This window comes from Cupressus sempervirens, chromosome 11 (assembly GCF_028749045.1).
Source record: "Cupressus sempervirens isolate cs-2001-9-10 chromosome 11, ASM2874904v1, whole genome shotgun sequence".
Lineage (NCBI taxonomy): Eukaryota > Viridiplantae > Streptophyta > Pinopsida > Cupressales > Cupressaceae > Cupressus > Cupressus sempervirens.
The window spans coordinates 757,234,079-757,252,205 of NC_143128.1; positions in this window are offsets into that span (position 1 = coordinate 757,234,079).

Consider the following 18,127-nt stretch of genomic DNA (forward strand, 5'->3'; position numbering starts at 1 on the left):
AGGGTCAATCTGTAGCCACATAAATGAACAAGAAAATAATCCCTCCTAGCACATCCACCATCACAGATCAAAATACACCAAGTGCTCCATCCTAGTATCTACAACAAAATCAAAGTATCTAGCATCTCAAACATGAATGATCTCACCTCATATTATGCCACTGCCACTGGACATACATAGAAGCCATCCAAAGAGAAAGCCACCAAACTTGTTGCATTAGAAGATCATAAAATCCTGTACCAACTGAAATGCCAAGCACAAATAACCTGATCTAAAGGTAATCACATGCATTCGTAGTTGTCAAAATATCCATAGCTAAAATATCACCCACAGCAAGTGCCAAACCCATCCAACTATCCATACCTCAAAGGTATAACAAGTGAATCTCATATCACCAACATATCCAATCTATAAATTGTAATCACAAGCCTGAAGAACAATACCTACCACATATATACTAAGAAGCTCCCACTGCAAAAGATAATGCCAAATCTATAACCAATCCACTCACAACATCTCAAAGAAATGAATCCATGTAGTATCAATGACATCCATGATACATAAACTAATATTTTGCAAGAATAACTCTCATAGCAAGTCTCCAATAGTCTCCAAAATTCTCCACAACCAATAGAGGAAAGAGATAAAGAAATAATAATGTCATCTCTCACATGATATACATGAGCACAAACCAATGATCACAATCTCTAACCAATCTTAAATTCAATGTAGGCAAAACTAAACATCCAAGAAGATAACTAATACCAGAGAAACTACGCAAATCATAACCTATATCATGTCCTTCTACACAAACCTCTAGATGTAAATTGTGCAAGTATGATCTCCTCCATAAAACCCCAACAAGAAGCCTCAACAACACCCAAACCATACCATATAACTAATAATGGATGTAAGCCTCTCACAAGAGGATCAAACTCAATAAACCCATTACTAAACCAAGGAATAACCATCTCCCAAACTCAACCAACATAACAACATATGCACATGGAGATAACCAATTCTAAACCATCTCTCAAATGAACCCTCCAGAACTAACTCATGTACCATAGCTCAAGATCCATATCCATGAAAGACAAGCATAAATATAATGCAACTGAGAAAAAATAATGGGCTATACCTCTCAAGTAGCAAACCACCAAGTATACCAAGAGTGGAGAATGAGAATTTTCATCAAGATACCCAAGTCTCCAACCAAAATTCATCTAAGAACAATCTCCTCTCAAGTCCATATCAGGTGACTACCCCTTGGACTTCCTGCTGAAACCATCAACTGTCCCAACAAATACTTCTCTAATCCAAGAGAAATCAGCATCACCACCATCTCTAAGTATCCATGAGAACTTATAACCAATCAATCCATGCCAACTCCAAATGCAACATAGCAATATCATGAAGTATCCAACTTATAATAATTGTACTCAATACCAAGAAACTAAATTAAGATCAATGTCAAAGTTTCAACCATGGCCTTCAGAACATAAACATGACAACATGATCTAACCATTTCAACCAAAGAGATAACATGCTCCACATGAACATACTATAATATGTCACAACTCTAAACAAGTATCAAGATTATACCATGACATAATAATGAAACCATCCTCATACGAAGGATAACATGCCAAATAAAAATATAAACCAAACATTTGCCAAGAACCCTGTGAGTCCTCAAGATGCAACCATCTCCACACACCATGAAGAAAAACCATCTCCACATACTAGGAAGAACCATCTCCACACACCATAATTATAACCAAGAACTCCATGAGTCCTCAAGATCTAACCATCTTCACACACCACGAAGATAACAAGTGGACTATGCAAATGTCAAAGACACTTCTACAACAATAGGATCTAAGACAAACCTCCAACATCTACAAAAACTCAATAAATATATCAATGCCAAAAACTCCCACTCAACTATGGTACCAAGTCACTGATGGCATCATAAAATCCATCACCTATATGAAGATCCAAACCAAACCAAGAACTAATCCTGCATTGTCACCTTATCACTGTCACAAGCTCCCACTAAACCATGTATCCAAGCTATCCATGACATCATGATGAAAAAATCCATCCTCTAACCATGAAAATTAACCAAGGCATCAAACCATCAAATAACTCAAAGTGCACCTCATGAACTCTGCAAAAGAAACCAAATAACCATGATCCTCAACCAAGAAGATATACCACCATAACTGAATCAAAAATTCAAGTTAATGAACATCAAAGATGTACCTGTATATCCAATCACGTCATGCCAAAATCCATGACACCATGATCACATCCATGAACCAATCATCTGGCTCTCAAAGTGTTCAACCTATCAGTATAAAATAGTCAACCACAATCCTCCACGATGACTGTACCTGGTAACAACATCTCATCCCTTCTATATGAAGAAAAAAATTAGCAAATCATGTGACTTAGGGCATAGACAACCCAAATCCAAGCCACCAATCTGAATATGCATCAATAATGAAAGATCAATGGGCAAAGACAACCCATAACCAAGCCATAAATGCAACCTATAAGTATAGACCGCTTACAACACTGCACAACTTGTAGATCCAACAAGTCATCATACATATCCAAACCAAACACTGATAACCATATCATTATAAGACCAAACTTGAGTATACAATGACATCAAATCTTAAATCTCCAATGCCATAAATTCACAATATTACTATAGTCAAAATATCTCTATAAACTATTCAAATCAATATATCACAAAATAAATCATGCCAAACCTACACCAAATCTAAACCAATGTGTAGAGCTCTCCAAGAGTTTTCTGTTAACTCCTCGAAGTCCAAAATCTAACTCCATATGTCTAACTTATGCCCTAATCCATGCTCAAAATAAACAACATCTAACTTTAGGGCTCTTAAAACATTAAAAAATCTCAAAATCATAGAACCAAAACTATACCAAGTTGTAGTGCTCTGAACTAGCTTTCCAATGCCTATAAGAACTCTAAAATTTAATATTCTAAGAGAAAGTTATGGCCATTTTACTAAGACACTCTTTTTACCATTTTTAGTATGATTTTTTATTTTATTTTTTCTATGATAAAAATTTTGACTGGATTAAATTTGATGTCCATTATGGGTTGAAACCAAAAAACTCTTTTATTTCCTTTGAACATGGCACAATTAGGGCATATTATATATCAAAATTTATGAAAATTTCAACCCGAATCCAATGGTGAGGTTTTTTTTTACCCAAGAGGTCATTTTGGCAAGCTACCTCCCAAAACCCTCATTTAAATTAAACATTCAAAAAAATCCTTTTGTCCAAAAAATTTCACATGCCCAAATCTTTTAACATCCCATTATAATAGAAAATCCAAAACCCTTAGATCTGCAATAAATTATTCATATATCTTTCCCTTTCTTTTATCCTCTCATGCATTCCCATGGATTCAATCTAGGGTTACAAACAATAAAACTATAGCTCTGATACCACTTGTAAGGAAACCTGGCAATAAAAAATATAACCATTTCCACATAACCCATAATAGATCTGAAATAAATACAGAATTAAAATATACATGCAAGAGAATATACAATATAGCCACAAAATTGTGATACAAGATATACCCTGGGAAACCCTCATTGAGGGAAAAACCCAGCCTCCAAAAGCATCCATCACCATGTATTATTCAGCAAAAATACCATTTCCATACAACCATGGAAGCCTTCATGGCTATAGCCACAACCGAGCAAACTATGTGAACAAGCATGAATCCACACATCCCATGCCATGCTTCCAATCTTCACAAATGATCCTTTGGCTAATCTGTCAAGCCTTGTCTTGCTCGACTCTTGTCTTTTGCCTTCTCCTTATCACACCAACAACTACCCTTGTGGCTGCTTATATAGTAGCAAGTCACACAAAACCACTAAGTGGTATTACATAAACCATGTGCTACCTAACCCACTGACCCCACATTTAATATTGGGCATTTAATTCTTTTCCCCAATGTTAAATAATTACATAAAATATTATCACAATGTTACAATACAACTCATCAACAATATTTCATGAGAATCTTTATATGTTGCACGTCCATTTAGGTACAATATTACATAATAAAATAAAATAATAAAATATAACATTATTATATAATGTGTGCAACACCTATTATCTCAATAGTATAGGCTATGACTGAATTGAAATGATCCTGATAAGGTTGTTATTGAACATGATAATGGAGTTACAATGATTAATACAAGGTCATTTGAGCTAGTTAGGGACAAGCCCTATATTCTTCCAAGCCAATAAGAACAAGTGTTTTACTTTGACATTCCACACAAACTAGGTTGGTCATTTGTTGTTAAACATGATCTAAGAGGAAGGCTGGTAAAGTATAATATGATGGAAAAAGAAGATACTAAAGAAGTACAAGACAAAGTAAATGATTATCATGAACGACTGTTACCCAATGATGATGAAGATGAATATGGTGATGATTTTGGTCATTTTGATGATAATATTGATGATGATCATCATCATCATCATCATCATCATGCTGATGATCATGGTGATGATGGTCATCATGATGATGGTGATGAAGATGATGATGATGGCAACGGAGATGGTGGTGGTGGTGATGATGACCAAAAAGTGACAAGTACAATGATGGTGATGATGATGATGACATGGATGAAGATGATGATCAATGAAATGTCTATCCAAGTACGATCAATGTTAACTATGATGGGGTCATGCATGACCAAATTTTTCTTTCAAAACCATATGTGTAGATATAAACATTAAGTAGAACATGTCAAATATTTTTTTAGATATGCACATTAGTTACACCAAATTTTTAGCAAACTTAAGATAAATGATTTACATATAAAATATTATTTATTATTAATACTTTTTTTGGTAAGTCTATTACTTTCATTTCATTGTTGATTGCTAAGAATTACTAATATTTTTTATAGGGCAACATGGATAGACCACCATGTCACACTAGTAGGGATGGACCATCTCATACACCTTCTTCAATGGAGGTAAACCTTATTTATTATAATTTTTCAAATTATATAGAAACAAATTTCACATTATTATGTTCTTTTCATTATGGCTTTGGAGTTATTTTGATGGAATTTTATTGATATTGAATTTTACTAATATAAACATTAGTTACACCAAAAATTTCTTTTAAACCCATATGTTTAGATACAAACATTAAGTAGAACATGTCAAAAACTTTCATTTCACTACTGATTTCTAAGAATTACTAATCTTTTTCACAAGATAATGTGGGTAGACCACCATGCATAGGTGGTGATGAACCATCTCACACACCTTTTTCAATGGAGGTAAATATTAATTATTGTAATTGTTCAAATTATATAGAAATAAATGCCATATTATTATGTTCTTTTTGTTATGGCTTCAGAGTTATTTTGATGCAATTTTACTAATATTGAATTTTATAGATATACACATTAGTTACACCAAAATTTTATTTCAAAACTATATGTGCAGATAAAAACATTAAGTAGAACATGTCAAATACTTCCATTTCAATTCTGATTTCTAGGAATTACTAATCTCTTTCATAGGGCAACATGGGTAGACCACCATGCATAGGAAGGGGTGCACCATCTCACATACCTTTAGTGGAGGTAAACATTAATTATTCTAGTTTTTATTGTAATATAGAAACAAATATCATATTATTATGTTCTTTTCATTTTGGCTTTGGAGTTATTTTGATGAAATTCTACTAATTTTGAATTTTGTAGATATACACATTAGTTACACCAAATTTTTCTTTCAAAACCATATGTGTAGATACAAAATTTAAGTACAACATGTCAAATAGTTTAATTTCACTATTGATTTCTAAGAATTAGTAATATTTTTCACAAGGTAGCGTGGGTAGACCACCATGCACATGTGGAGATGCACCACCTCACACACCTTCAATTAAGGTAAACATTAATTATTGTAATTTTTATTGTTATATAGAAACATATGTCATACTATCATGTTCTTTTCTTTATTGTTTTGGAGTTATTTTGATGAAATTTTACTGATATTAATGTCACAAATGATAGGAAAAAACTCAAATGATAGAAGATTGAATGCAATCTAAAATACAGGCATCATTTCTATATGACATCAGCCTTAGTTCTGACCCTATATTCATGGCCCAACAAATCAAATAGAGATACACTGATGAAATTGTTAACATTATCATTGAGTGTGACACAAGCAAGGAGAAAGAGGCATTGAGAAAAGAATTGGACTGTAGGGTTGAATCTTTGAAGGTAAGCAATAATTAATCTAAAGCAATAATAGAAGCTCAATAGATGTTAATAGTTTATAGTATCTTATGGAATACACTCTAAAATATTATGTGTTCTTGTACAAAAATATGTGACACTTGTGACATCATGTGGTGAACATGGTGAGGGTTGTAGCTCACAACCTTCATGTAAGTAACACTTTGCTTGTTTTCATCAACATTATTACACTTAACTTTTTTTTGGATGCTTCTAGCTAGTGCCCCATTTGATCTTTATCTATTGAAAATATATTTGCTAACAATTTTATATTCTTTAGCTCATGATGAAGTACAAATTCCTTCTTCAGTTGGAAGTCCAATATTTCCTTATGCATTGTCGACAACAAGGAGCATGCAAATATCCTCATCTATTACCACTACAATTGGTAAAAACTTGATTTTCTATATTTTGTAATGTGCTAATCATTCATTATTTTTTTTGGGTGGATTTTGTACTCATGTACCTATTTTGTGCACTAATAGATAGAGCTTCAATTGATAGAACAACAGAGACCAATACTAATGAAGTTGATCCATTTCCTAGAGTAGTCCATGTGACTATTATTGGTTCATTTGTAGGAACATTGTTGCTGAACAAAAAACTATGTTTCTATTAAAATTATGAAAGCTTCTATGAGCTTTAAAATTGTTATTATTTAAAGCATAAACTTAGTTTACTTATGCATAACTCATTTTGGACTGATAATCCTTTTATGTTTTTGTAGGTAATAATATTTTCTTTGCTCATCTTTTGGATATGACATTGAGGCTATTTGGAACCACAATACATAAACGGTATGTCATTTCATATCATTGCTACATAATTTATTTTTTCTTCTATTTTTTCGTAGTGTGTCTCTCATTTTATAGATTATAGGTACCACAAAATAAGTATGTGTCTTATTTGTCTTCCTTGAGTGAGGGAAATGTAGTAATAGAAGACAAAAGTGAGACATTTAGTAGGTTTAAAATAGGGAGATCAACTAGATGTCAAAAGACTAGGAGAAAATTTAACAAACAAATGCAATTTTTTCTTGCTAGGGTGTCATATTCTTATGATAATGAGAGAAAATGTGATAGGGAGGTTTCCTTAAGGTACACATATCTTCAGAAAGAATGGGTACCCAAGGAACTACCTCTAGTTTTTTTTTTTTTTTTCTATTAATAAACATATATATCACATAACTCCATCTTGATTACATAGTTTGGGCCTATTTTCCATGGATGACATAAAGGTCTATTACAATAAAATTTTTGAATTGACCAAGTATGTAGGACCTTGTTACAATTACAACAATTGGATGTAGATTGTACAATATAGAAAAGTATACGTAGGTATGCATTGTCACAATATTGTATACAATGCAAAGAAAATGATCAAAGTAAAATATTCATTATAAATATATATATTGATAGAAGGCCAAAAGCAACATGGAATATTATAGGATTTGTAAATAGTTCTTGACCCACATCAACTAATAAGTTGGAAAATTGTATAGTCAAGGTACACAAGGGAAATTGTGTTTCTGTATGTGCGATAAAATCAATAAGTGCAAGGGAAAAGCTTTTGATAGATTACAATTTGAATCATGTAGATACAAAAAGATTCCCTATCATGGGACTAGTATGTATAACATTTAAACTAATTGCCTCTAATTAATATCGACTGTAATATACAATCTATTTTATTATTAAATTTTTTTTTAGTAACTATATTACTTTCATTTTGCTACTGATTACTAAGAATTACTAATCTTTTTCATAGGGTAACATGGATAGACCACCACGCATAGGTAGAGATGCACCATCTCACACACCTTCTTTAATGGATGTAAACCTTAAAAATTATAATTGTTCACATTATATATAAACAAATTTCATCTAATTACATTCTTTTCATTATAGCTATGGATTTATTTTGATGGAATTTTATTGATGTTTAATTTTCCTGATATTGAATTTTGCACATATACACATTAGTTACACCAAATTTTTCTTTGAAAATAATATGTATAGATATAAACATTAAGTAATGCAACATGTCAAGTACTTTCATTTTTCTATTGATTGCTAAGAATTACTAATCTTTTTCATAGGGCAACATGGATAGACCACCACATCACATATGTAGGGATGCACCATTTCACACACCATCTTTAGTGGAGGTAAAACTTAATTATTATAATTATTCAAATTATATATAAAAATGTCATATTATTATGTTCTTTTCGTTATGGAATTGCAATTATCTTGATGGAATTTTTCTAATATTGAATTTTGTAGATATGCACATTACTTACACCAAATTTTTATTTGAAAACCATATGTGTGGCTATAAACATTAAGTGTCAACTACTTTCATTTTGCTACTAATTTCTAAGAATTTCTTATCTTTTCCACAGGGCAACATGGGTAGACCACTACACATAGGTGGGGATGCATCATCTCACACACGTTCAGTTGAGGTAAACTTTAATTATTGTAATTGTTCAAATTATATAGAAACAAATGTCATATTATTATGTTCTTTTCTTTATGGATTTGGGGTTATTTTTATAAAATTTTACTAATATTGATGTCACAAATGATAGGAAAAAGCTAGAATGATAGCAAATCATATGCGATCTAAAATATAGGCATCATTTCTACATGACATCACCCTTAGTGTTAACCCTATATTTATGGCCAATAGCTCAAACAAAGAAATAGTGATGAAATTGTTAACATTATCATCAACTGTGACAAAAGCAAGGAGAAAGAGGTGTTAGAAATTCTTTAGAATAACTGAGATTGTGGGGGGGGGGAGTGAATCAGTTATTCAAGGTCCAAATGTCTTGATAAAATATTTTCATCAAGTAATGTGAGCCCATTAAATTGTTCATTCATCCAAGTTTAAACTTTTCCTACTTAGCAAGTTACTGTAAATCAACATGCAAGCATAACACATGAAGAATGAACACATAATACAATGATTTATGTAGAAATCAAATTTGGGAAAAACCACTAGTAACATGCTACTCAATTCTTAATCTTTTAAAGTGATGCCCTATGAAAGGCCTACCCTATTAAAGGCCACAACACACTATTAAATGTGAACTAGTTAAAGGATTTAACCACCCTGTTAGAAGTGGGCCTGGTTGGAGGATTTTAGAACATTCACTTGGAATGTTACTCTATTAAAATATTTACAAATGGCTATTAAACCAACCTAAGTTCATAGGATTTTAACCTAACTGATACAATTGTTAGAGAGTAACAAGGGCTTTTGACCTAATACAACTCACAACTTAACTTGCAAATTTCATATCACTTTTTAGCTCTTCACAATTTCTTGGCTTTTAGTTTTTATAGCCATGACAACTTGCCCTCCTTTCAAGTTTTTTCTCCTTGAGTCTTTATGCTCAATGTACCAGTGCAATCATCTCTCTCTGAACACTTATCAAAGTAGAGTCTTTGTGCTCTATACTTCCTTCTCCGTGACGTCTTCTCCTTGACACCCTTCAACCACTTTGCAATTTTGACACCTCCAACAACTCTTGCTTCTTGGCCTATGACTCCTTAAATAGAAGTTTGGAATTTACTTTCTTTCTTTTCTTCTCTCTTTTAACTTTTTTTTGAATGGATTAGGTAGGATTCAATGAATCTAACCCATATCTTGTTTCTTCTAGAAACATCATGAAGAATCCTCCTGAATTTTCCTAAAAATGGTTTATCAAAAATTCTGTGCCTCCAGCTCATCATCCTTATCCTCCATTTGGTTCACATAATTTATGGTAACAATCTTGTCTGCTTAGATTTGGAAAATCTTAGACTTTTCAAATAATGCACCAGCTTGGGACTATTGAAATTCTAGTGCTCAGCACATACTATGTTACTTGGCACCAACTATGTTTTATCGATGCTTGACACATGTTATGGATTCACTCAGCATCCACTAAGTTTTGTTGATGCTCATCACCTATTACTTTTCTCAACACTTGAACATGCTCAGCTCCTTCTGTATCACTTAGCACACACTAGATTTTGCAATTGCTTGGCACCTATTGAAAATCTACTTGGCTTGAGCTAGCTTGCTCAACACTCACTAATGAAATTAGTTAAGCTTTGTAGACAACCTTGTTACAACTTATTCTTCCAATGTTTCTAAGTGTGGCCAACATCTATATCTTCAAGCATATTATCAATACATCATTTTACAATTATCTTAATTGATCCTTGCATGTCATTACAAAACCATAACTCAATCTTTCCCTTAGGTACTTTTATTACATCTTGTTGATTAAATCCTCTTCATCAATCCACTAAGTGATAGTAATTGGACCTTATAAGAAATTTTCATTCTACCAAATAGAAAGTTTGACATCAAATGACAAAACAATGATTGAAAATATTCCTTATCAATAATCTCCCTCTTTGAAACAATATTCTTCTTACAATGAGATATTTTCAATCAAATTTAAAACAAGAGGCACTGAGAAAACAATTGGACCATAGGGTCAAATCTGTTGGTCTGATTTTTTACAAAATAATTTTTCTTAAAATCATGGTATAAAAATAAAATGTGAGTCCCTTTATTTGATAGCATTTTAGGCTTTAGTTCTTGTATTTTTTATATCTTTTAAAACTTGTGTAAAACCCTAGGCTTTGCCCTTTTAAATTTATCTTGACATGAAATCTTTTAAAAGGGGTCAAATATTCTTTTCCCACCTACTTTGAAGTCATTGATGAGTCCTTTTTGAAAAGGTCCTATCCTGTCATTGGATCTTAGTTGAATCTATAGATGTTGCATGCTCATTATAAAAATTTACAAGTTTGTTTACCATAGCAATGTAGTGACCATTGGGAAACTATGTTTTGGTACTAAAAAATGAGGTCCGACACCAGGGAAGTGTGTCAATTTGAAAACATTATGGTCCCATGCTCTATCCAAAGGTTGTCAATATAAGAAAGGATGCATGTGGAGTAATTCACAAGTGGTGTCATTGGAACCCAAGTTTTTTTGGTAAGTCGCTATATCATGATCAAAAAATTTATGTGGCCTTCTACTAGCGACATAGCGAGCACTCAAAATATAAAGAAGGCAGCAACCTTTTAATGTTGATATGACCGTGGAATTCCCATGTAGTTTCTTAAATGTGCACAACCACCTTTTATGACATCATTATTAATTCATGAATTTTCAATCAATGTGTTACAAGTTCTCTGTCACTAGAATTTTGAATCTGCTAGAGATCACTATATCTCAACCACAAAAGTCATCGACTTTTTGGTAATGGCATAACAATGCTTGGATATTGCAAAAGGTTATTTTCTTTTTAAAAAAGTAGTGATTTTGAGGATCCCAAGGAAAATATCTTGCAAAATATGCCTTTATTTCTATGATAGTCAAGTCATTCATGGTTATTCTATTTTAAATTTTCTCGGTGCCAATTTTTGATGGGTCACTGGAAGTCACTATGTCACTACCAGAGAGTTAATGACTTTCACTAATAGTGATGTAGTGACCCACCTAAAAAATAAAAAGCAAGACAAAGTCAAGGAGGTGTTATGTCACTAGGAATTAAAATAATGTATATATGATAGCATGTTAAGCTAGCTAAGCATCACTAGTAACTTGGACCTACACCTCATGCATAAAACATATAAGGGTTTTTGATTGTCAGATCAAGCATGGATCAACAATACTCACTATATCACTATGGAAAGATGTGCACTTTTTATGTATAGAGAGGTAGTGAATAAGGGTCCCACCATATCTTAAAAGATTCATACAGTTTCTACACCCTCAAATCAACTTCAAATCTATGACCGTCACTATCTTGCTATGAAGAGTTGCATGAAAGTTATGTATATCGAGGTAGCAAATGAGGGACCCACCATATTTCTCGTAAGAATTGTATCAAGTATTGACCACAAGATCAAAGAAGAACCAATGGTTATCTATATCTTGCTATAGCAAAATGCTCAAAAGTTATGTATAGCAAGGTAGTGACTTGATGACATGTGCCCCCAATCATCAATGGGCTCAGACTAAAACACTAGCATTGAAGGAAAGGTATAGATGGAAGTATTTTATTGGCTTGACTACTAGCATGTTAAGGAGAAAGGTGAGTTAGCCTAGTTTTCATTCCTAGATCGTAGGATTTTTTGACGATCAATGATGCAAATTCAAAAGGAAATATGATGCCACTCCATTTTTCTATTCTATGCATTTATGATGAATGAAAGCTTTACATGTTAGAAAAATAAAGTATAATATAGGAGATTTTGTCATTTCTAGTATCACAAAAATAAAGATTTCACATTTTTATAGCACAAGAACCTACTAATGATATTGTGTTAAGCCTGGAAAAGACGTGAAGCAATCCTCCATCTATTCGTGAGCTATTGCAAAGGTTCAAAGAAGAAAAAGTTTGGAAAATCAAGTAAGTACTAATATTATAACCTCTATAGCATTACAATTCCTATAAATTATAGTCAAGATGCCTCCCAAGAAAGCATTTTCTAGGCAAGTAAATTATATAGATAGGAATGTTCATGATGATTTGTTAGAACTACTCCCAGAGTCCACCATCGAACCTATACAAGATAAGAAGTTAATTTCCTTAAACCCTAGGGTTAAGATTGCTAATGGCCTGTATGACAAAGGGAACTAGGTTAGGGATGCAACAACTATACAAACTGGTCTTGTTTTGTTCAAAAACTAGTTTTTAGAGGGGAATTTGTTTGCCCTATATGCTAACATCTAGAATTTTGATTTGGGAAAACTAGTAGTTCCAAGTGTTTTCATGGATTATGATTTGCTTGAAGCCATTGCCAAAAATTATGACCTAGCTATTAGGGTAGTGAGAAGAATTGATGGTGTTCCTCTAATCTCAATTAGTCCTGAGGAAATTAGAGAAGCTTTTCACCTAGAGCCATTATCAGATTATCATGTTGCAATTAATCTGCCATAACTAGAAAATGAATACAAGGCAAAGAAGGATGTGATTAGGGGAGGTGCACTAAGGACACACATTAGCACAATAGGAACTTTTCCAGTAATCACTGCAACCTCTAGGGAACCTTATAAGAAGATTCTTTTCACTTCACGAGCTATAGAGATATACAAGACCCAGTGTTATGTTTTTTATGAAGACAAGCAAAATTTCATGCCCATTGGCCTCATGTATATGATGGTTCAAATTGCCTCTTTTGGGGTAGATGTTATTGTTTATTTTGCTTCCTTTTTAGTTGAAGAAATCCATGTTGGTTTGGTTGGAATTACCAAAGGGAAAGTGGAGAAGACCTTTGGGCACTATTCTTTGTTGATCCACATGTTCTTGTTTAAAGGGGTAGCACATTTTGGTAAAGAAATGGAATTGAATAGTGAGGGGGATGGGGAAGCACTACCAATCTAGTTGTGGAGTGTAGATATGACTTGGGATGCAGATAAGGCTAGTTTTGCTAGATTTGATAGGTATTTTTCCTCCAAATTGAGATGCCTCATATTGAGTGACAATCCCAAAATTCCCAAGTCACTAATGAATCTTATTAGGCCTATGGATAACCCCCATTATTTCAAAGTTTCACACAATTGGGGAGATATTATTCCTTACTCTATTTCTACTATTTTTAGAATTTATGGTTTTAGGGGGAGGCCTCATGTATTTACCTACCAAGTACCTTTAAAGGTAGGAATGATTGAAGTTTTGTGGCAATTGGGAGGAGTAGAGGAGATGTTTCTGTTGAAAAGGTCATTGTGGTCAATTTTTCCTACTTGTACTATGGCACACTAGTTTGTGATTACCAAAGGGGGTTGGCTCTTTTTATATAAAATTTTGGATTAGGATAAAATGGCTATCTCCCATCCCCATTTTTGTGATACTAAGGGGTTCTTTAATCAAACCTTGAGACACAGGATTAAATTGGGATAGGTAAAACATGACTCATATTATCTAGAGAACATTATAAGGAATGAATTCTCATTGCAAGAACAAGAAACCAAAAAGGAAAAGTGGAGATTTTATTCTCGGGTTTTAGAATTCATTCATTGTTTTGATAAAAAATATGGTCCTCTAGATAATGCTAATACAGAGGCTAATAAAGTAAATAAACTCATGAATACCTTCCCTGAAATAATGGAAGCTATGAATGAGAAGAAACATTTTTTTATTGATTCATACCAAGACAAGGCTAGAGAGGTTAGGAGGAGGTTGGCTTTCACTCCTAATGTAGGAGCTGGTCAAATAATTCTTCAAAGAAGGCTAGGCTACAATATAATTGAGAGTAAAAAGACCACTGAAGATAAGGGCAACCAGATAATGGAATCTACCAGTGTAGTCCTAGAAGAAAGGCCTCCTGAACCATCCCCAAAGAGGAGAAAAATAATAAAGGAAAAGAGTCCTCAATTTGAGAAGTATTCACCCACTCAATCCCCTTTAAGGATTGGAGAAGAATAGCTACTAGTGAGCAAATTGAGTTGATGGGATCACAAGGAGGTATTTTTATCACCTGAGTAGTGTTAGATAAGGGTAACCCTCAGGAACCTCCTCCACCTAGTTTGGATCTAATAATAGATGAATATAGAGGTAGGGAATTTGACCATGTGTTAAAATAGGCAAGTCATCAATTTTTGGCTGATGATAGCTTTGTAAAGTCTAAGGATTTTTAGCAATTTTCATGGACAACAAACATGAATAATTTTGAAGAAACATGTAAAAGGTTGAAAAGAAAAGATCAAAAAATGAATGAAGCCTCCATCGAGAACCAAACAAAAGAAGAAATGATAAAATAATTTCAGAATATAAGCCTTGAGGAGAGAAGGCAGATAGTAAGGGCATTAAACATTTTATTGTTACCAAATTGGGACATTACTAGTGCCTTAATTTTCAAATTTGTTTCAAATAAATTGAATTTACAAGATCAAAATTAAAAAGACTTCCAAGGTACCAATTTTATTGAAGATCAAGATACATTGGTTAGTTGGTCATTAAGAAGAGGATCTAGTGCCACATTACCACAACCAAATGAGTTTGGATTGATGAGAAACATAATTATAAGGAGAGTTGTTGATACCTCTCATGTACAGGCAACAAATTGGAATATGGATTCATCCCTATTTCTATTGGGTACTACTAAGAAGGAAGAATAGGTGATGTTTGAGCTACAAAGTAAATATGAAACAATTCTTAAGGCCTACAATAAAGAGGTTAAAAAGAGAATTGAGCTTGAAAACAAGCTAATGGGGAGGTCCACAAGACCTAGAATAACATACCCTCATCCTCTAGTGGAACCCTCAAATCCACACCCCTTGTAGAAGTACCAGACACACCCCAAAGGCCAGAATGCTACACAACTAAGGATTTTGAGGAAGAAAAAAGAAAGTTGTGGGTCTTACATGTGGAGCTGAATATACAATATGAAGATGAACTAAGAAAAGCTCTCACCTGCCTTATAGACAAAATTGAGTTGCCATTGTTTTATGATCAGTTGGCAAGGGTAGTAAACATTTGGGAAGAATTGAAAGCAAGAGATGAGGCTTTAAAGCCTATTATGAATAAGTAGGGGAAGAAAAGGAGAAGAAAATAGGTGACATTTTTGTGTTATTCAGTCATAAGATCATCCCATTACCAAATTAGATTTATGGCATTTTCACTGACTTGCCAGATTTTGATGATAGGAGGGTTTGTTTGCAAAGAATAATAGTGGGTTACTTGAGTAAGTAAAAGAGCCAAAAAAATTGATTTGTTTCCCCATGCTATAAATAAGAAGAATAAATTGAAAAGTAAAGATGAGTGGACCAAAAAATTAGGTGATTTTTTCTATTCAAGAATGAATAAAATCATAAATGAAAAGGGACATGCTTGGTGGGTGACTTCAACTAAACATTTAGTAATGGTGCAGTTATTCTTTGATTCTTTGAAATAGGATTTTGTTACCATTGATAATGAGGCTAAGTATGTACTCAAAAGACAAAATGATATTTTGCAATTCAACTAGCCAGATGATACAGTATTTGACACATGGATGGCAGATATTGCTTTTGATGAGTAGTTTGAGGAAATTGGAATAGATGAAGATGAGATATAAGATGACGAGGTGCAAATTATTAACACATCAACACCAGATCCAAAAATGAAGAAGGTGAAGGTCACCAATTAGCTGTAGTTGCAAGTATAGAGGCCTAGGATGTTGATGTGACAGAGAAACAATCAAGGGTAAAAGTAAAGTTGTCTGTCCAAGATGAAAACCGTAAAAATCCAAGGGTAAAAATTGATTTGCAAGCACTTCAAGATGACTCATCATTGGCTAGCTTAATAGCTACATATTCTGAAGATCTAGAATAGTGATGGCAAACCGAGGAGCTGATTTTTTGTAACAATGTGCCATAAGTGATCCTACCAATGAATATTTTGATACTATTCAAATTCTGTTACACCTTTTTTTGTCTTTTGTTAGCTTTTTTTTTTTCTAGTTTGGAAGGACACCTGTCAATCACATTTTCACTTTGCTTGTTGCAACTCATGCCTATATAAATGAGTTTTCAAGTTAGTTTGAGGGTTCAAATTCTGATTTTTTTAGGAATGTCAAGAAATAGTATAGTTGGTCTAGTCATGTGTAGCTGTGTTTGAATTTACTTCCATTTATGTACTTTTCTAATGACAAATAAAAGTGACAGTATCAACATGAATTCATGGGTTCTTCATTGAGTCTCTATTTTTTCTTGTATTAATCAAAAAAAGGATAATACAAAATAGTATTTACACTAGATCTATCTCACTATTTTCTATCTCCATTTCATGAGTTTATTAATTTCTAGATCATTTGAATAAGCTTCATCTAGTTGAATGCAGTCTGGATGGATTGTATATTGGTTTGTTGTTGCTTTTAATTCAAAGGATTGTGTAAATGCTTCATTAGATTAGTTGAATTCATGAGTTTATGAAAGAGATATCTCATTAGAATGGAAATAGGTGATTATAGTTGATAAATTTAATTACAAGTTAATTGAACAAGATCTCCTACTAATAGTTAACTATATGCCCCTATGGATAAAACATTGGTCATATAAATTAGAGGTGTTAGAGAGTAAATTTTGCTACTACATGTCCAAACATTTCAAAGCTAAAATCATTCTTGTTCCATTTTAGATTTATAATGTTGGTCTTCACTAATTTATGTTTTACTACTGGATATTAGGTAGCTGCTATTTCTAGAAGTAATTGTAAGCTTAAGGAGAATTAGGACCAAATCTTCTTAAGAGAGATGTATATAAATCAAAGAATATCAATAAACTGTACATGTAATAGGGATAGAGGATGAAAATCAGAATGAAACTATTTTAATTCTCATGTAGCAATGGTTATCTAAAGCATTCACTAGGTAAATTGGCCTTGGTCTTGCAGAGCCTAAAGAGTAGGAGGCCATTTTGGTTTTGTTGAAGTTGGTCCAAATGGTTTAGACATAGAGTTTTTGATAGGAAGTGGCTATTCCTTAGATTGTGTGGGTATTATCAATTTGGTGTTGAGCATTTTGTTTTTCATTAGTTTTAAACACCAACAAAATGGCAAGTCTACTGGGGATAAGTGTCAGTATTAGAGTTGTCAGATCCTATGAAATTACTTGTGGTTTTAGTGGACATTTCTAGTGACAAACCTTGATAATTTAAAAAGAAGAGAAAGAAAACCTCACTCCACAAGTGTACACTGACATGTATAGTCCTTGCAAAGGTGTCCTATCCACTAAGAAAGAGTTATAATCCCACAAAAAATTTGGATTGGGTGCTTTCTATTTGTCAGTTTCTTT